Source organism: Belonocnema kinseyi, chromosome 9 (genome assembly GCF_010883055.1).
Source record: "Belonocnema kinseyi isolate 2016_QV_RU_SX_M_011 chromosome 9, B_treatae_v1, whole genome shotgun sequence".
Lineage (NCBI taxonomy): Eukaryota > Metazoa > Arthropoda > Insecta > Hymenoptera > Cynipidae > Belonocnema > Belonocnema kinseyi.
In genome coordinates, this window is record NC_046665.1 from 73,891,316 (window position 1) to 73,913,532 (window position 22,217).

Sequence of the window (22,217 nt, forward strand, 5' to 3'; positions counted from 1 at the left end):
GACAAAAAATTTTGCTGTGTTATGCCATCGATATTTTAAATATAAAATTATTAGATTTGAAGATTATTACAAATTTTTTAACAACTTAAGGTTATGTTGAGATACTTAAAATTTAATTGGCATTTTCGAACAAAAATCGTTAATTTCAAATCGAAAACTCTTTCTTTAACATTATAAAATTTAGAAGCTTAAACAATTTTAAATTGTGATACGGTTATTTGTCAGAAATTGAATTTTTTAATAAAAAAAAGTCATCAGGTTTCAAAGAACATTCATCAGTTTTGAACCGTTTTAGGTTACGTTGTCGTTTCACATCGAAGATTGGTATTTTAAAACAAAAATAATTATCGATAGAACAAGATTTTTAATTTTTGAACAGTTTCAGGTAATATTTATAATTTTCATCGGAAAAAGGTTATTTAACCACCAAAAGTGTTTTTAAATATATATAATTTAAAAAGAAAATTCACAAATTTTAACAATTTTAGATTTGACAATTTTTGTGTAATTTTAGTTTAAACTACAGGTTTTCACGGGCAATAGGGACACAAATTTCGAATTTTTGAACAGTTTAAGGTTATGTAAACGTTTTTCAGCAGAACTAAGTAGTTTGAACAAAAATGATTGAATTTAAAAGAATATTTACAATTTGGAACCAGTTCTTGTTAAGTTATGTCATTGATTTTCGTATAAAATTGTCAGATAACCATTATTCTTTAGATTATCATTCAAAGTCAATTAATTAAAATGTTTTGTAGAATTTTTTTGTTAGTTGAAAAAAAGTTCAACGATGATACTTTCAATAAAAAATCATTATATATTAAAGAACATTACCATTTTTTCCAATTTCAGGTTATAATAGTTTTTTAAAGAGGATTGCAATCCTAAGCAATTTGTTGTTATGTTATGTTAGTATTTATCTTCTTAAATTGCTCTAACTAATAAAAAGTAATTAAATTTTAAAGAATATTTTTACAATCTTGATACAATAATTGAATATTTTAGCGCTTTTGACCGCAAATCTATAGTAAGGTCTCTTGATAAGAGAAACTTTTTTTCAAAATTATTCTGAAATAGAATTTTTTGTATCTAACACATTAATTGGTTCTAGAATAAGCAATTCCGAAATATTCGGGACTCCAATTTTTTTCTATTTTTTAAAACAAGTTTTTGAATGACTCATCGATCGTCTTTTAGAATTTGTGTTTATGAAGCAATCTCTATAAAAATGAGTATTCTAAAGTTGTTTGAGTCACCGAATCCAAATTTTATAATCTAATTGGAAAATTTTAGATGGCTCCTCCAGTAAGGCAGCTGAAAAATTTAAAAACAATAACAATTTCATGAAAATGACTATCCTAACTGTTGTTGGTCGCTGAATCCAAAAGTAATAATAGCATTTTTTAAATTCTAATTGGCTCATGCAATATGGTGGTTTACAAATCTTAGATTAGTTTTATATGAAGGAATAATAGTTTTTAAAATACACTTTTAAAGGTTGGTGTAAGAATATGTACTTTCTTAACCTTGGTTTCGAAAATCATTCTCAAATTAGTTTTTCAAGTATTTAACGCTTCTCTACTGTACTTTTCGAATAAAATAATCCTTATCTCTCTTATGCTTTTATTAAATTTTATGAAAAAGAATAAGTTTGCCAAATTTTGAAACAATTCAATAAATATTCGCAAACAAAATAACACAGCGAAGCAAAAGTGACCTTCATATAAAGAATTACCTACATATTATACAAAAATCTGTCCTTTCTTTTCTTTTCCATTATTTTAAATAATAAATACCATAATTAAACACATTTTACCACATTTACCACATTCACCACATACCACATTTTGTGAGGATTAATATTAGTTTTATATGTTAACTTAACCTTTGAGTCACACAAAAAATAATAATAGCGCACGTAACGCCCATATTTTTGTTTTCCAGTTCATTAAAAAGGGACATTGATTGCGAGTTTTTCATTTGAAAGTTGGTATCCCTTCTTCCCTAAGAAATATGATTTATTAAAAGTATACTGCGAAGGGATGCATTAATTTATACGTCCTGAAAGACTTTTGAACAAGAAAAAAATACCTAGGGCGAAAAATAAAATGTTAATATTCCTCCAAAGTAAATACTAATAAAGAGGAACATACTCTCCAGGAAAATGAAGGTTCGCAATAAAGTGAAATTTTCGCCTTAAACAAACATGAGACTGCTCCCTTTCCTTTCTCGTTTCACCTTTATGGAAATAATCTTAGAACAGCTCATGCAGAAGGCGATGGATTTATGCAAACCCCGTATATCTGTGCAAGCGAACTCGTTCTGCTCGAGGCTCCTCATTGGTTGGGCCCATCGGGACAGTCTTGGGTCTCACGATGCGAACTTTGGCACAAGAGGACCCCAGTTGACTTGACCCTCCAGTCTCGATAGCGCGACCTTTCCTTCTAGTCCGGTGATTAGTGCTAAGTGTGACGAAAATACTCATTCGTAATATTTTAATTAATTTATTATATAAAAAAGTCAAAAAATAATATCTTTCTTTCATTAAATTCAAGTGTAAGTGATCCCTGATTAAGGGTCGTTGTCAAAAATTTGTAAAATTTAGAACCAGGCCGCTTAACTGATTTCTATGATTAAATACATTTTTTTAAATAGACTAGGATAAACAACTTATATGGAAGTAGGTTTTTAGCAACGTTGCAAAATCTTAGCTGCTTTCTTCTAGAAATGGAAGATTAAAATATTGCCCAAATTTACACTTGGTAACATTTCTCTAAATACAATTTTCACATTTAAATTGATAAATTCATGACAAAGGAATTTTCTTAATGATTTGTGCTTATAGGAATTTATTTGTGTTAAGCTGAGTAATATAAAAATTATGAATTGAGATAAATATTTTAGTTCTAAAAGTGCTTAATTATGCTTAAACATGTGTCCATTAAGTTTCGTTCCCTCTCAGTGACACTCACATTTTAGGATATGTGTTGAAAAAAACCACTTAAAAAAATCTTTAAAAAAACTATTTATCTTGTGTATTATAAGTATTTATCTTATCATATAAGCATAAAAATGTTAATTGTTTGAAAGATTATGAAAATTCTGCAAAATGTGTATCATATAATTTCGTGTTGCCGAATGCAACTGTTTTTTTATTTTTAATTAAAATTTTTTGGTTGAAAATTTAACTATTTCATTTTTTGTTTAAAATATATCTTTTTTAATTGAAAATTTAACTACTTGAATCACAGTTTAACTACTTGGTTGAAAGTTAATTTTTTGGATAAAGATTCATCATTTCAGTTGAAAATTTAATTAATTTCTTGAAAATTCCCCTTTTATTAGTGAAAAATTAATCTTTTTGGCGGGACATTCAACTATTCCATTTTTTTTTTAATGAAAATTCATCATTTTAGTTGAAATGATATCTGATTTGTTACATATTGAACAATTTTTTTGAAACTTTGTTTTTTTTTCAAATTGAACTGCTATTAATCTAAAATAAACATATTTGTTAATTGAAATATCAATCATTCTTTTTTCGTTGAAAATTCATTTTTTTGCTGATAATTCAACCATTCTATTTTTTTCAAAATGTACATTTTTGTAATTGAGAATTTAACTAATTGTTTAAAAGTTTAACTACTTTGTTGAAAAATAATTTGTTTGATTGAAGATTCATGATTTCAGTTAGAAATTCAAATAATTGGTTAAAAGTTGATCTACTTTGTTAAAAATAATTTTTTTAAGATTCATCTTTTTAGCTGCAAATTTAACTATTCCATTTTTGGTTTAAAATGTAAACTTTTTTAATTAGAAATTCAATTAATGGGTAGAAAGTTTAACTAAGTTATTAAACATTCATTTTTGGATTAAAAGTTCATTATTTTAGTAGAAAATTAAAATCTTTCATTGAACATTCTTTGTTTTTTAATGCAAATTAATACTTATGTTTGAAAATTCATCTAGTTGGTTAAGGGTTGAACTACTTTGTAAAAACTTAATTTTTTGGTTGAACATTCTTTTCCTTTTTTGCTAAAAATTTAATATTGTGTTGAAAGTTTTTTTTTCTTAGTTAAAATTAACTTTTTGAATTGAAAATTGAATTTTTGCACTATTTTATAGAAAAATAATATTTTTTAGTTTAAATTATGTATTTTCGGTTTGGAGAGCCATCTTTTTTGGTAGATATTTCATCTTTATCTGGTTAAGAATATAGCTGTTTTTGATTAAAATCAACCTCGCTTGGTTCGAGGATTTTACTATTTTGTTGTAAATTTGTTCTTTTTTGGATAACAATGAATTTTTTTAACTGCAAATTTAACTAATTGTTTGAAAATTCATGTATTTTGGTGAAAGTATGATAATTTTACTTAAATATTGAAAGTTAGTTCAAATTTAAAAAATAAGTTAAAAACAATGGAGACTTTAAACAAATTAACATTTCTACAGGTTAAATTTCTGATGCTCGAGTGAAAAAGTAGTAATAAACTAAAAATTATAAAAAAATAATAGGGATGAAGCTATTATTTTTTATTCGTTGCGCAACAAGTGATTTTTTGAGATTTAATACATAACATAATATATCGATGCTGAAGATCATATTTCCAAATCGAATTTTTTCGTTTTTTGCGTTTGTTTTCCGGTCGCTCAGCGACAGGTTAGTTATGACTTGGAAGTAGGATAACGTGTCATCAATTTTTTCCGTACTTGTCAAGTGATTTTTCGCTGATGATAAAACTATAATTGCATCACCGCCTGATCTTATCGAACCATATGAGCTAGGAAAAAATAAAATTACGGTGGGAATTACTGTTAAAAAAAAAATTCTGTGCCCGAAAAACGCGAGTCAATAATCAACGAATGAAATCGGGTCCACGGAAAAATTGCCCGAGACGCATAAATTTCACCTACATTTTGAAAGTGGCACGGAAAAAATATAATATAATTGTAGCACGATCGCCTCTCTCTTCTCTTTATAAATCGTCCGCCGCTTGTTTTTTAATCCCTTTTTTTATTCGACGAGTGTATCAACGTCCGCGCGTAAAAAAACAATGCGACATCGAGCGTCCTTTTTCCACTACCCCCTCACCTAGCGACTCTTTTTTCCATCGAAAGCACCATTTCACTTTCACTTTCTACCGAAACTGAATAAAGCTTAATACTGCCCAGCATGACTATTATGGATTCACACTTTCAACAGCTGTTGTAAATAAATGTTACGTTTACATAATTCATTTTTGTTTACGCCTTTCATTATTAATCGCTTCGTAAACAATAAAAATAAACATACATGCTGCATCGATAAAATTAAATTTGACTTCGTTTAATGCGTTTTAAAGCTTGTTGTTTTTCCATTGAAGTCTCAAATTAAAAATCCTAAACAGCTCCATATAAAAAATTTTAAAAAGGAGAAAGTGTCTCGTAATTTTCCTGAACAGTTTGAGGTGATTGCCAAAAATTGGACTATTTTAGAAAATAAGATTTTTGAACACAAAAAAAGGTTTAAAGTGCGTCAAACATAATTTTTTTTAAATTACGAATAAGCCAAGAGAGTATTAACATATAAAAATGGGAAATCAAAAAATGTATCTGTGATGGATATGAATTTTACATGTTGATAAAGGTCGCGTGATAGGACAGGCAATAATAATAAGAAAATTGGTTTAAAAGATTTAAGAAATTATAAAAAAAGGATAAAAATATTTAAAATATTTATTTAATAATAAATATTTTACGATTTATTTGATTTTGACTTTAGCGTTTCGAAACATTCACTAAGTATGATAAATACATAATATGGAGCATTACCGGAAATTTGATCACAAATACTTATGATTATTAGTATTTATTTATGATAAACGTTGATAAATAGATTTTAACTATACTAGAATCTTCACAAGTATAAAATTAATAAATATTTTCTAGTCTTAACCAAAAATAGCAATGCAGCATGACCAGACAAAAAACTTGTGGGACAGACTTTGAAGTGATATTTGAAATCTTTGGGTCAGTTGCATAAAAAGACATTTAGCGTACTTTTTTAATTATAATTTCTTAACGAATTCTACTAAAATTTGTAAAACTCACTAAATTTTGATTTGATATAATTACTTTACTAAACTGATCTTATAAAAAAATTATTGTTCAAAGGAAAATTTTAAAATCTTATCACAATAAATGTTATACAATAATACGAAAATTTAAATTTTTTCAAAGTTATTACTTGTAAAATTTTCGATGTGACCAAAATCTACCCAAAAAATTACAAACCTTATTATAAAGTCTTACAAAAAATTACGATTTCCGCATTGTTGTACTTTATTCTCAGTTATTGTATTTTATTGTGGGAAGATATTTCTCTTAGGGTCCACAGAAAGAAATTATGAGTACTGACAATGTAGCTAATCAGCGTGCAAAGAAAATTTTATTAAAAGTATACAAAATATTCCCAGTCTCCAACAGGGAAGCTAGATGGACAATATAATACAGAAAAATAACATTATACAGGAAATTGCCATTTTCAGTGAATTATTCAATAAAATTAATTTATTCAGAATGCCAAGTTTATTTCACAAAGCTGTTTTTCTTGTAATGGGTTTCTTCTGACAGAAAAATTAAAAGAGGATAGTAGAATGCAAGAATTTTTAATAAACTATTTTTGTCAAGAAACAGCAGTTTTAAAAATCAAGTTCATTCAATTTAAATATTAATTTATTTGGTTCGCTCTTCCTTTGAGAAGCACTGACTGTATTAAAAAAAGAGAAAATAACAAGTAAAGAATGTAATAATTGCTTCAGTGGAACTATTTTTCTTTAATATAGAAACAATTTTTTAAAAATTACGAAAACGAATTTTTTCCTTGTAATTATTGAGCGAATTTTCATCTTGGGAGGAAAAACTCGAGAAGGAAGCGTACAAACGATACTGCTCATACACCCACCGTCGGTTGAAGTCACCAAATTTTTAGGATTCGCGAATCCCTTAACGCATTACGCTGCTTATCAAGCAGTAAGTATATCTTTAAAAAAATCCCATGAATTTTTAACCTGATGCCGAGAGCTGCCAATGTGTATGAACTTCGATGTGAAAAAATGTATGTAAACAAGAACATTTCTGAACATAATTTAATCAATATCATCTTAAATTTGTTTGATTTATCCCTTAGTTTGGCGCAATAAAAAGTAAATGAACAAAAACGAAACTTTTTTTTTATAAAAAAATAGTCAAAAACGTACTGAATTCCATTCGAATAATTTTTAACAGTAATAGAATTCAAATTGCTAAAATAATTAAATGATTATGGCTACGACATTATTGTAAAGAGGGAAATAAGTTAAACTAACTTGTACTTGGTCACTAATATAAAACTGAAGATAACAATGAAAAATATTCACCGAATAGAAACCTTTTCATACGAGGAAAAAGTATTACACAATGTTTCTATGCATTAACTCCAGTTGTTAAATATATCAAATCTTCCGGAAATACAGAAATCAACTAATAAAATTTCTTCAATAGTTAAAAAAATTTTAATCTGTGAATCTCAAATAGAAAACTGAGTTTTCTCGACAACTATTTAGCCCTGAGTGTCTGAAATATTCCGAACGATTCATCAATAGTTTTATTAAATAGCCCAAAATTATGACATCAAACATAATTTTTGAGATCCATCACGTTAGTATCAAATGAGATAACTATGCTGTTTTATTTAGTGGCCCCTTACTACGTTATAAATTAGTACCCCTGCTCACAATCCGACGGCATTTTCAAAGAATAATCTCAAATATAAAAGATGAAATATACTCACGGTATTCCTGTTTTTAAGAACAACAGAAAAAAATCCTATACGACTGACTTATAAGGCTAAATAATATATATAAAACCATTGTAACAATTTTTTATTATAATTTTAACTTAGTTTTTTTAGTAATTTTGAACATTAAAACAAACAGAGTTGCGTGCTCTTATTTTATGAAATTTGATGAATTAATTGTATTTTATAAGACGGACTTCGTATTTTGCTTGCTTTTTTCGCCGACACGCCCACTCGTGAAAAAAATCGTTCCGACGGACGTCGCGACGCCGCGTAGCAATGGCCGTCGAGGAATGACGCACCATGGTATTATCTGGATTTTTCATTAAATTCTTTAGATCATTCAATCTAACCAACAAATTTTCCATATTTAATGACTGTGTATCGAATCCTATCTTCTTATTTATCACTTTGATGACAGATAAATTTTTATCTTCAAATTTATAACAAAAGATAACACTAATACCAACAAATTAATCAAAATAAGTTTTAGGCACTTATCCTCGGAAAATAATTTTTCATATTTTTATATATAAAAAATTTAATTTCGGATGGTAATGTGGTCGTATAATGGCCAATCCAAGTACAAAAATTCTCCTTCTATGTCCAACTTTGTTAAATTACTTGAAATTATTTTGATTATATAATTATTTTGGTCAAATAATTTTTGAACTTGATATTGTTTGCCTCCTTGATAATACAATTATAATATTGCTTCTTTTTTCATTATTTTATACACAGTTAATTATTTTGATTGCTTTTTTCATCAGATTCACTTCTGTAATGGTATCGTCTAAGATTTGAAGTTTCCAGCTTTATTGATTACATTTTTTCAATTGTTTTAACATGAAACGTTTATTTATAAGCGAAAATACTCTAAAAAATATTCGAGGTCATATAATAAAATAAGAATTCTTTGATGGAACATTTAAATGAAAAGCAGTTTTGTCGAATATGAATGAGTGAACAAATTCTTCAAACCATTTTATATATGTGATTAAGATTTCTGAGGAATTGAGCTGGCGGTTATTAAAGTAATAAAGCTCAATACTATATACTTTGCCGTCAGTTTGACAAATTTTTGCTTATTAACTACAGACTTCGGGGACGGGCATTGAATTTAATTTATTTTTTTTATCGCGCCGGCTGTCAATAGCTTCCTCTTCCAATTTTTCTCCGGTTTGATTTATCGGCGTAGCACAGCTCGTGGAAGGTAGACCACATTTCAAAATTTTCAATTTATACTTTTACTTAAGCCGAATAACAAATTAGATTATGAAACACTTTTTATTTTTGTTAACTTTTCATCAATCTATGCAATGTGATTAAAAAAGTATAATAAAAGGGCTCGGATTTTCACTTCCAATGGAAATATATATACCTAATCAAATCGGATTTTTCGACTGCTCAACAAAACCCAATATGAAACCAAGATTTTAATAGCCAACTTAGAGTATGAATTTTATACTTGAAATATAATTTTTAAAATTCGTAGTCGAATTAATTACTTAACATTGCTGTCAAGTTGTTTAAACTAGCTTTTCTGTGCGCCAGCGCAAACGGTGTTTTAATTACCTAAAACAAAGCACGAGTTTCAAATCCCTCAAGCATAAACGTCGTACGAACCTCCTGCCTCTACAGCTTTTTGAAATAATTAATTAAAATTGAGCCAAAAGTTTTACCCAAAGTGCTGACGCCTGGGGTACCAAAATCTAAATTTCTACTTTAACAATTCAATTGTGGAAATTATATGAAGAAATAATCAAAATTCAAATTCATATATGATTTCCAAAATTTGACTCTGGTAAAAATATTCTTAAAAATATAAAAAAAATGAAATTCCAAGATACAAAAAAGATCAAATTTGGACAAACTTAATTCAAAATATTAATGAAAGCAAAAGAAAACCATGAAAAAAATAAGATCTTAAGTCAAGCAAGATGCGTTGACAAAAGAAATTTCTGATTACGTTAAAACCTATACGTTTGATTCAGAAGGAAATTAATAAAGGAAATATTTTTAATATGAAATTGCTTATGATAGAAATCATATTTTAAGGCCTTGGTAAATTTGAAGTCTTTAAATTTTTGTATTATTATATCATAAAAGATGCAAGATTTCCCGAGGTTTTATAATTTGGGGCAAATTTGCGTTTTTGAATCTTTAGAATGTTAGATTGTCGTATCGAAATTTTTATATTTATATGCAAATTTAATTTCTAATAGTAAAAGCTTCTGTTAAAAAAATTAGCAACTCAATATCCCCTAATCTTAATTTTTTATTGGATAATAAACGTCAAGCTTACAAAATTGCCCGGCCTACCCTATATCTCTGGCAATGCAAACATAAAAGTAAAAAATTTAAATCTCTCGATTCGTTATATTGCAATGTTGATCTTAAATACGAGGTACCATTTTAAGCCAAAAACTCAATAAATATTGTGATAAAAGCAATGTTATTCATGGAAAGGGTTTATAGCTATATCCTTAAAATATCGAACAGATTCAAATCCGATCGATGTTGTTTATATTGCGAGAGGTGCACTGCTCATCTCTATTGTTATCCTTGCACCAACCTCGTATTGGTCCTGAAAATGTAAAACAAAAATTCATGAAAAATATAACTGGATTTAAAGAACAAGTTTCTGCTTCATTTTCTCCCTTTCAGACAATCAGACAATTGAAAAAAGTTTTGCTTAAGGCACAGAACACAAATACTAACCGTCCTATGTATTTCTTTTTTAACTTCTTATTTTTAAACTAAAGATATCTAAATTTTTGTTTTGTTCACGTCATTTTATAATTTTTAACTTTGAATGTATATGGGATCAGGGATTTAGTGTCCTGATTAATATTCAATGAGGGCAATAAGGCCATCTCGGGTGAAAATATTTGGTCTTGATTTTGTCTTGAAAGTGTTCAATATGTCTTCAAGACCATGATGTCTAGTTTCGTCTCACCAGCTAGGATCAAACAGTGGACATCTATAAAATTTTCCATAAAAAGAATAAAACTGTCATTTTGTATTATTATCCAGTAAACTGTTGGAAATCGGAAAATAACATAATAATTGTGGATGGACAAACTTATTAATACATAAAAAATAAATATCATGATGATAGATTAATATAAAAGTTCTATAAAATTTGAAAGGATTAATGATGACCTTCGGAGGTCTGCTGGTAATCTTTTGGCTTGTCTTCGAGTTACAAATCTCTCAGGTTCTTTCCAAATCAAGTAATATTTGTCTCAGGGCATCAAAAATAGTCTGGTTTTGTCTCATGAGCTGGACATCCAGAGTAACCTGAAATTATCTTGGATTGGTCTTTACTCAAAACAAAATCCAGACAAAATATATTTACCGGACCGTTTCCCACTTACATTTAAAGTAACAAATTAATAAACTTGCATTATTGAAATAAAATACATATAAAATCATATAACCATCTGGAAGGTATTGTCTGGATCCCCACAAGCACTAGAAGACTAATTTTTTGCAAAAATTAGCTCGCCAACAAAGAGCGTTTGCCAGTTAATAATTTATTCTCCAGCATATCTAATTTCGAGAGCATCATCTATATGAAAATCAGATTTTCTCTAAGGCAAATTCTGTTATCCAAGCCAATTCTCTGAGACAGATGAAACACGCAGTAGAGCGCATATGCTATAATAAAACAATGTGGAGACCCAACAATCTAAATTACGACTCCTGCCATCTTCGTTGTTAATTATAGTTGCTTGACATTCTCATTTCTTGTGAACGGAACGACGGTTTGAAAAGCCGAAGGTTCGTTAAAATGGCCGCGGAAGAGGTAATCTGACCCTTGATCCTGGGCGCATGTCCTTCATCCCGGAGGTTCCTTTGGATAGCGTTGTTTGGGGCGAAACTTGGCGCCGAGCAAATGTCGCCAACGAATTAATTAAAATTATACATCCGAAAAAATCGCCGACAAAGGCAAGCAGGGAGGAGGGACAGTCGCGTTCTGCGCGCGATATCTCGCATTGTTGTTGCCGGACGTAACCGGCGATACGGCCCTAGGTATAATATTTCAAAGTATCTGCCCTCTGCCTACCCAGCATGGTTTACAATGGAAGCAGCCATCTTCCGAGGGGCTTCCCAGCGGCCTATCAGAGACGCCGTTACCGCGAGGCGAATGTGAGAGATCATTTAGCATTTAGTATTTAGCATTCGTTGTTTCGCCGTTTCTCTCTCCCCCCCCCTCTCTCTCTCTCTCTCTCTTTCTCTCTTTCTCTATGCGAAAATGCAGAATCGTTTTTGTAAACAAAGGAAAGGAACATTCTGCTATTCACAAAAGCGAGTTGCAAGCACCTAGAATCCAGATCAGGATTATGGCGAACGAGTAATGCTTATTATACGGAGCCCTGCTCAGAGCCTCTACTTTCACTTCTCTTTCCTCCTCACTACACCCCGAGGCTTCTAAAAATTCTCCAACCACCAGGCCTCAACTTCTCAAGGATTAGAGGCTGCACCCTTTTGTACTTCAAATTTTGGCGAATTAGTCCAAACCCTAACTCGAGCTGTGCAAAGCAGAAGAGGCAAAAAATAACAATGGAAGATGAGTTTAATCTACGTTTTCAAAAGTAATTTCAGAGGCCTTTCTGTTCAGAGTTCTCCAATCTTATAGGAGGAATAGAATATGAGCAAAGCTATATACTGGAAAAAGAATTTGTCGAAACCTGGGGGGCTTATAAATTTTAGATAGCTGTGGAGTATAGCTATAGCTATAAAATCTTATAGCTATGTAACCTTACTATTACTATCCTAACTTTCGATGTATTTGGGAACATGGTCTTAAACTTGAATGTCTTACACCTCAGGATAAGAAACAAATTTCAGAAAATTTAATTTAATGTTTGCAGCAAGGTACAAGACAACCCTCGAAATAATTATGAGAGTAGACAAATTATTCTATAGCTTTCGAAATCAATTAATTAATCAAAAGTGATTAATTCGATATTAATTCTCACAGTTTCAAACAATGATTCGAGGACTATCAAATGAGTAAAAACCGACTTAACACTTTAACCAATTATTTTCATTGATCAGTCCTTAATGATTCATACCTATCATTTATTTTGGACAAATCATTTAATATTTAATTAATAATATTAGTAAGTCGTACCCTATTCTTTGATAAAAGATTGACTGATATGCATAAAAATCAGAAAAATAGAAATCTTCGAGTGTAAAAATATATGAGGATAATAAAATTCAAGATGCGAAGCAGTCACATAAAATTTGAATTAATATTTTTATATCTAGATGTCGCACAGTTGAGAATCCAGATACTAATTTTGAGTTCAATGGCCCTGTCTTTCTAGGTTTTTTCTAATAAAATATCATCTCTGTTTTTTATCCTGATTAAAATTTCTACGCGTTTTACGTTTTACTTATGAAAACTTACAAATGCTTCAAAATTTTATACTATTCTCACCGCATAAGAAATATACGTCGACCATTCTCTGTTGTCCACTTTTCTGTAGAGTAAAGAAACAAAGAAAAAAATACCTAACACTGAGAACGCAGGAAGTATCATTTTTATTTGCAAAAGTTCGAAATTGCATTCTTTTAATGTAAAAATCTCATAACCGAGCAAGAAATTCCTTGGACTTATAGCTTTCATTAAATAAATATGGAATCATAATTTGTATAATAGGATGCAAACGAAATATGAGAGACAGAAATGTAAAATAATGTTTTCTAATTTTTAAACACTTCTAAAATACCTATTTTATATTACATTATATTGAAATTTTCCCATAAATGTATATAATATACTTACAACTATTATTTTTATTATTGATACATTTTTAATTCATAAAAAAATTTTATTGAAAATTTTGTATAACAAACTAGCCTTGGAATAAAATCAAAAATTTGAATAACATTATCAAATTCATAATGTCTAAAAAGCTGACAAAAACTGGGTCTCCTTGAGCAATTGAGCTTAATGCGACATTGGTAAGGATATTTTATATAAAAACGTCGGCTGAAAAACAATAAAGACTTTTGCTCTTTTTTTTAAATATTCTGACTAGTTCATGAAATGAATGAAACAGATAACAAATTATTCTTTTAAATAAGAAATGAACTATACGAGTTTCAGGCCAAAAAACATCGAATAAAATAATTAAGTCATGGTATGATAAAATAAAAGACTGGTATCAGTATCTTCAGACTGATTTTTTTTAAATTTGGTATATCTTGCGAGCTTTTAGGCAAAAAAAGATCAAAGAAGCGACAAAATGGCGTGTCTTCGTCTACAGCTACCGCCCGACGGCGTGCGATTCACCCTTCTTTATACACTCACTTATTCACGATAGAATATTGCACAATATGAATAAAATAAAATTACAAAAACTTATCAGGAATAATCACAGATGATTGGCACACATAAATTACTAATAAAAATTGGTAATTTATTTTTCGAAACCTGAAAATAGTAAAGTTCAGGGTGCAAAATACGCATTTCATCAATTTTTTAATGAAGTTTAGATTTAGTATTTAAGAGTATAACTTCTGTGGATCAAAACTTTTAATATTTCATTTACATTTAATAAAAAATGGTAAAATGTTTCTTTCCAGTATACAATAAATGAACCTGTTGTTATATTCTAACCATTTTTATTCTAAAATTCAAAAAATGGTTCAAGTCTGTTGAAGTTCAGAAATAAAAACCAGTTACTAAGATCAAAAATGATAAAAACCATGATTTATGAACAAAATTGATGGGCTTTTTAGATAGATGTAACGCAAATTCGCAACTGATTTAAACTCCTGGGAATATTGATCAGAAGAAACCTTTAATACAGAAAATGTTTGAATACTCTCTAATTAAAAAAATAATTGAAAAATGTGATAATTTTCGTATAGTTATAAGTAATAAATATATATTCCAGTTGAAAATGGAGTAAATTAATAAAATTTTCCCTTCTTACATGTTTAGCGGTATCACGAACCAAACTTACTTCCGTGCAAAATATAAAAGTGGTAACTATACTTTAGATTTTGGCCCTCGATTCATAGCCGTTTTTAATATATTTAAATGGAAAACAATTACGAATCAGGTGAAAAATCCCAAATGTAGTTACCGCTTTCTTATTATGCGCAGCAGTTTAATTATTAATAAATATAGAATTTCAATCGAAATACTTTTATTTTTATAATAAAACAAATTAAATGAAAATTTCGTCAAGTGAAAGTTCAAGACGAAGCTTATCAAATGTAGCGACAATGATTGCTCGTATAATTAACTCCTAATTTACTCAGCATTTGCAAAGGTTTTTATTATATATAAATTAGAGGGTCACAAGCAAAAATTAATTTTGAATTCGACAGAGCGAGTTGTTATTTTCGATAACATTTTTGCATTGCGTAATACCAGGGGAAAGTAATTAGAGTAAATTCAGAGCCTCCCGAGGACCCTTCCAACAGCACAAAATGGCGGCGCGGAACCGCCCTTGCGAAAAAAATTAGGTCTCCTTCCGTTACCTCGTAAAATTTACATAAAAAGCCGAGCTTGTTCGACCAAAAATCGGAAACCCTTTCTTCTTTTTGCCCTCCTGTTTTTAAATTACTATTTTTGTAAAAAAACTCCCTCGAACCTGTTTAGAATTAATTAGTTTCAAAGTAATTACTGAAGAGCTTTACATGTTAGAAGGCTAATAAACTGTTTTAGAGTTTTAAATTGCAGCAACATTTTACTTTCATCAAGCTAACAATGTTTTATGTTGAAAATACCGTTAGGTTAAAGTAGAGGACTGATCGCCATTGTGCAGGATACATAAAAGAAATTGGAAAATATTTTTTTTGCGGAAAGTTACCCTTATGCTCGTGTACCAAATAAATCAGATGGAAAACCTAAATCAGTCGCATTGTTCGATTTCACCTTTTGAATCGTCCATACTTAAGTGAACGCAATCCTTCCCGTCAATCCACTGGGCATTGAGCCAATAACCTAAACAATTTTCAATTACGTCAAGAGATAAAGAGAGAATTCAGTGGAAGGGGTGAAAGGAAGAAAAGAGGAAAAGAGAGGCAGAGAACCACACAACATTCTCGTTAAATTCGCCTCCACTGACAACCAAACAGACGCTCGTTCCTACGCGTCCTCGTGGTGTCCTGACCAATCCTCGAGCATCAGTGCCCTTCTCTGCTCTTCTCTCATCCAAAGAAGCAACCCCTTGCCAAGCAAACGGACCCTCGTCGCCGAAACATCCTTCTCGCCCTTCATTCGACCTTCCAGCATCGACGCCTCGGAGGGTAGAGAGATGGAGAATCGATAAACTACAAACTCCCTCACGCACCGTAGTACTAAACATTTAAATACATATGCGAGTCACTCCCGAAGAGTGAGAGTATATCTGAGACAGACACCAATTGAAGGGACAAAAATCAATTCTCGCCTTCAGTACAACCCTCTAGATCCCAAACACTCTGGAAGCTTCGTTTCTCTTCTATCCGTTCCTCCCTCATCACCCTGTTTAACGTACCAACGATATTTTTTTTACCCTCGTAAATATTCCCTTCAACCAGGCATATTAGCAACCAGTACGTTCTTGGCAAGGAGCCGCTGTCACTGACAGGACATTCATATTAGTGAACCACCGCCACTCGTTCTCCTTCTCTTCCTTTCCTGTGAAAACCAAACTGCCTAGTCCTAACTCCAAACCGTTGATGATAATTTCTACGACAGATGCTGATAACACGTGGGCTTTCAGCACTTTCGAATCCTTTGTCCCCAAGATACCAACATAGAGGGTTTACCATGGACAACTATGGTTAAACGGTTCTAGATAGTCATGTTTTATCACAAGTATGCTTGTGGACATAATCATGATTATTTATCATTATTTATCTCCATTGTTGATCTATTTTTTTAAGAATAATGATTAATCATGAAATATATCTAGTGATGACTCCCTTATCCCCACTTCAGAGTACGAAGTTGTTCTAAGTTGTTCTAATTTCTCCATACATACATACGTATATGGGCTATCAACGAATTTTGTCTAATCATAGCCAACTATGGTTAAATGTTCACAGTTGATCATAAATTTCTGTAGCCATACATGGTGATATTTTCACCGTTTTTTATCTTTACCCATGCTTTTTATTATTTATCTCCATAATGTTTCTTTCCAAGAATAATGGTTGATCTTGAACCAGTTCGAATGAATACCTTATCTATTCTCACTATAAAGAACCAAGCAATTTGTGGTCATGACAGATAATATAATTAATAAATTCATCCATGAATGTTTTCCATATCTCCATACTATATCGTATCAAAGGAAAGTCATTAGGTGGGCATATTGTTGAGAGCACCACTTCTAATGAACCTAATTCAATCCAGAAGGCTGTTGTACCTATCACTTCCAAACATGTGCCACTTTTAGAGAGGCTATCAATATTTTAGGCTACATGAAGGAGACAGGACAGTCGATCAAGCCTGAATTAAATGGGAGGGATTCTAGCTTCTGCTTTGGGCAATTGATGTTATGGGGTTCTCTGAAGATGGACTCTGCAATTACGAGAAGAAAAAAGCATCATGAAAGCAGTGATCAGAAAGTATTTTTTTAATTAAGCAATTACTAATTTTTGCTTTGGTAATTGTGTTAATTTACCAATGTTTCGTTGCAAATCTTTAATACCACAAATAAAAGGTTTTCTTTATAAAAAGAAAGTACCAAGAGAACTCTAATTTTCTAAAAATTTAATTTGCCTTAGAAATAAACCAATAAAGGATCAATGATTTTAATATTTTTTAATTCATTGATTTAAAAAAAATTTAACCATACCAGTTTGCTGATTTAAGAACGCCTAATCCTACAGAAAAGTCTTATCTCTATAAAACACATGCCAAACGAACTTGAATTTGCATTTAGAAAGTTCATATGAATTATACACAATTGGAAAATGCTATTAACTTACAAATATATTGGTAATTTATCCACATCAATTTGTTGATTGAAATATACCCAATACTAGAAAAAAATTTTTTTTCTCTAAAAACCAAGTGCCAACAAACTCCAATTTTATATACGTTGAATTCATAACAAAAAAACACCGTAAAGAATAGATTGAAAAGTGTTTTAAAGATTTTCAGAATTTTCAATTTAAATTATTAAAGGAAAAAAATAAATAAAGTTACATAATAAAACTAGCGTTTTTTTCGAAATTAATATCAAGGAAAACGTATCCCACTTTTTGTTCATCGAAAAGCTAAAGTTTCACCCCTGCCGTTCCTTAATTGAAAGTATGAAACACAAGCTTTCATAATTAAATTTAATAGCCAAAGAGTCCAAAGTTTTGACTAATTTACCCTACATAAAAAAGGAAAAAAGTCTACATGATGAGAACAATTTTCCGAAATATCAAGTTTCCTGTGATCACTCTCAATCTGCATCTAGTGTCGAAACGAAGTTCAGTAAAAGAAAGAGAGCAAAAGTGTACTCCGGTTAACGCCAGTCCAGATGAGAAATTGCTAAAGTTGTAATTTGTGTTAAGTTGATTTGCACTTTGCAAAGCTCGTGACTGTAAGAGTAAAGCGATCGAGCCAATTGGAAACGATTTGCGCGAAAGTAAATGAGCAAACTCATAGAGCGTCGACTGTTTATGAAGGAGAAAGCGATACGTTCTCCATTATTACCTTCGGAGAGCAGCCTGGTGAATCATAGGAGCCGAGTTACTCGATAGGATTTCCCATAATTTCTGGATTATTTCTGGAGTGTGCCTCCACCCTATCCTCTCATAAGATCTACTGACCACGGTGGAGAGGTCGCAGAGGGCGAGGCAGCAGTAGCAGGACATTAAGGGTAACAAATGAGACTGCAAGGTCCTCCCGCAGGACTCTCTTCCGACTGAGGTACCGCGAATGAAAATAAGTGTACCCAGCTTCTCTCAACCCCTTCTTCTCTTTTTTCTTTGTTTTCTGCTCCATTCCCCCATCCCCATTTTTTTCTTTGTCAAGCCACCTCCAGCTCCCACACCACATTAACTTCATCGGGGATTTACACTCGTAACAACTACCAGTCCAACCAAATACAACCACATTCATGAATTGCAGAATATACATGAATTTCAGAACGTACATGAATCTTACTACATACATGAATTTCAGTACATACATGAATTTAAGTATGCACATGGACATAAGTACAACTGAAGCTGTGAAACAGTTGCGGAAATGTTAGCTGGAATCGTTGCCGACCGAGAGTCGCCAAAGTGCTGAGCCTCCAGGCACTAACAAAAGCTGTACCCTGCGAAAATGTTTAGCAGTTTCCTGGATTAAGGAATGTGCTAATTGAAAAATACTGGTCCGTTATTGCACAGAAATGTAGCTACCGCTCTGGATGGCCACCCGATGCTAGTACCAGATTGGATAAAGCGCTCTCTACTCGTTTCATACGTTTTCCTGGGCATTCGTATGCATCAAGTCGAGTGCCACATTTTGCGCATAAAAGTGCAAAAACGTGTGGATACATGCACAATTGCGTTTATCAATATCAACACGGTACCAATCCCTAGCACAGCTAATGCATCGGTTTCATCACAGGTATAGCTAATCTGGTATAAAAGCAACATCATTTCTATCTATCAAAGATAGTTTCGCAATATTCGAAATGTTTAATAAATAAACTCAAATGACCTTGGATCGCTTTTCAACTCAAAACTATAAAATAGGATCCTTGATCTTTAATCGTTGTCTTTAATCGATTCCTTCTGACCATTAAATTTTGACTCTTGACTGCTGATCAGTAATCCGTCACATTTGAGCTCTAATTTTTAACCTCTTTTTTCTGACATATGCCAAATAAACTTTGTTAAGAAATTGTTGTAAAAAAATCATTGATAATTTACGTAGGTAGTCATTATAATAGAAGAATGTGGTCGTGTATGTTGACAGCATACAAAAGTATATAGATTAGTCATATTTATGTTTAAGAGCAAAGGTAAATTAGAATATTTGTTAAAACAAGTAATAAAAAATTTTATGTTTAATTAAGAAATTATAACGGTAGAAAATCAAATAAAGATATTTTGTAGTAAATGCTAGGAATGTAGGAAACACCTGTCAGTTGTGGAAAACGGATGAAATGTATAAAAAATAAGAAAAACCAGCACCATAAGTATTAATAAGTTACAAGAGCATAAAAAACAATATCAAGTTTAAATAACGTAGGAAAATGCAGTGTCGACCGTCCGCCTCGTTCTCAAAACTGCAAGCACTCACCACTATGAAAGACGTATGTGTCTCCTCATAACTCAGAAGTAAACATTATGTGGGCGAAACTAATAATAAATTTCTACTAATTTTAAAAGTTTTTATAAGTAAATAATAAATTAATAAGAATTTACAAAATGGATTGAAAATACTGAAGGAAGTTGCAAGACCGAAAATAATAGTATGATTAACATAAAGATTCCAAAATCATACTATAGGATTTGTTAAGAAGGCCGAATCAGTATATTAATTGAAAAAATGATGTCATTTTTTAAAAGTAAAACCCATCTTAGAAAAGGGACGTTTATATTAATTAGGTTCGATAGGTAGGATTTTAGTCTTAAACCATTCCATGGCATTTTGATGGCCATCATGGCACTGCATTAAATGTTGAGTAATAACTCTATGATGTTATTCGCAACAGTTGATTTCATTTTTATATTTGATCAATCTTATATGAAGAGGGTGTTTAGTTTCACTACAGTGGTTTCGCCACTGCTTCAAGTATTTTTATGAACGTTAATGCAATGGTCTAAAGTATCAAGTATTTAAAGTATCAAGTTTAATAAATTTATTTCAACAAATTTATTAGGATATTTATTGAACTATACAAATTTTCTAATTATATATAAATCATCGAGATGAAAAGACATAGCCAAAAGAAGCAGAACAACATCAAAAAGTTTTGTAAGAATTTCCATTTTATGTTGGATAGAGTGATTAGACAAAAAATCAAGAAATCTCCGGAAATATGTCGGCTTTGTATGCCAATTAGTAATAAAACATTTATTTACACCTTAAATGTGTTGTCTGTTAATAAACGAATGGATTTGTCGTTTTCAATTTCATAAGTGAATTGTAATTTACAATGGTATGAGATGAATTATTGTATTATAAAGTCAATTTTATCCTTTGGAAATACAAAAAAAGATATAATCTATGTAGCGAAAATAAAGCAAAAGTAGGAAACCTAATTTATCCAAGACATTCGTTCCGGTAAAGGTCCATCAATTTACTAATACTTTTCTTAAATTAACCCAATGAGATTTTATTATCTTCACCTATATGTTACCACGTATCATCCATATCTTACAAACAGGATCCAAATGCACATTAGTAAAATGTAACGAGACATCGAGAAACGCCACGATATGATCATTAGAAATTTTAGTTTTAGTAATGCAATCTTCAAAATTTTGTTGTGCTTTTATATATTTGATTGTTATATTTAATTAATCTTAAGTTCATTTATAATTACAATCAAATTTAGCCTGGTGTTCAACCATGCATACTAATATGGTGTTCTAAGGATTTAATATGTGGTCCGGTGATCTGTTCTTAATTTTCTCAGACGTGTTAGTTAATAATTTAATATGATTGTGTATGTCTCTAGTCTCCAGTTACCTTAGCTGGCGCTGTACATTAAAAGTAATAAGTTAATATTTTTTATTTCACGAATTACTGTAGAAATGTGTGAATTGAACGTTGAAAGTGTCATTGGATATGTTGCAAAAGAAAAGTTTGTATAGTCTCAACTCGATGAAAAATTATTTTTTGGTGAGAAAAAATGAGGCAATCGATATAGATAGAAAGCAGAGTTTATTTTCCCTAGTTGTAATAAAAATTCAGAGTTACTGAGCAAACAAAACTGTTCCAGTCCATTTAAAACAACGTTTGTGCATTATTATGACTGGATGGGTCCGACTTCTTCTCTCGTTTCTGCTACGAAGATATACAGATCGCGGTTTTAATACGTGAAACCGAGAACGAAGCCAGACAGCGAACAAAGCGAATGAATCGGTGTGTATTCAATTGGATCCGGTCGATAAATCGGAGGCGCTTAAACCATCTGCAAAAATAAACTATTGTCGATTATCTGGTGCTTCCTTCTCCATCCTTTGCAGCTCTTATGCTTGTGCAGTTCAACGGCTGGTCGGTTCTCCAACAAATTTGCGTCCATTTTTCTGCCCTTGCCAGGCATAAACCTTGTTACCCAATGATGTGTATTCATCAAAAGCCAACTACGAGAGCGCTTATTTATTTAAATTAATGCTATTTTTCAATTCGAAGGTTAAATTGTAAGGATATTGTTAGCGAAGTCTGGGAGCTTTTGAGAACATTTGGAGAACATGCTAAAGAGTTATACTAATTAAA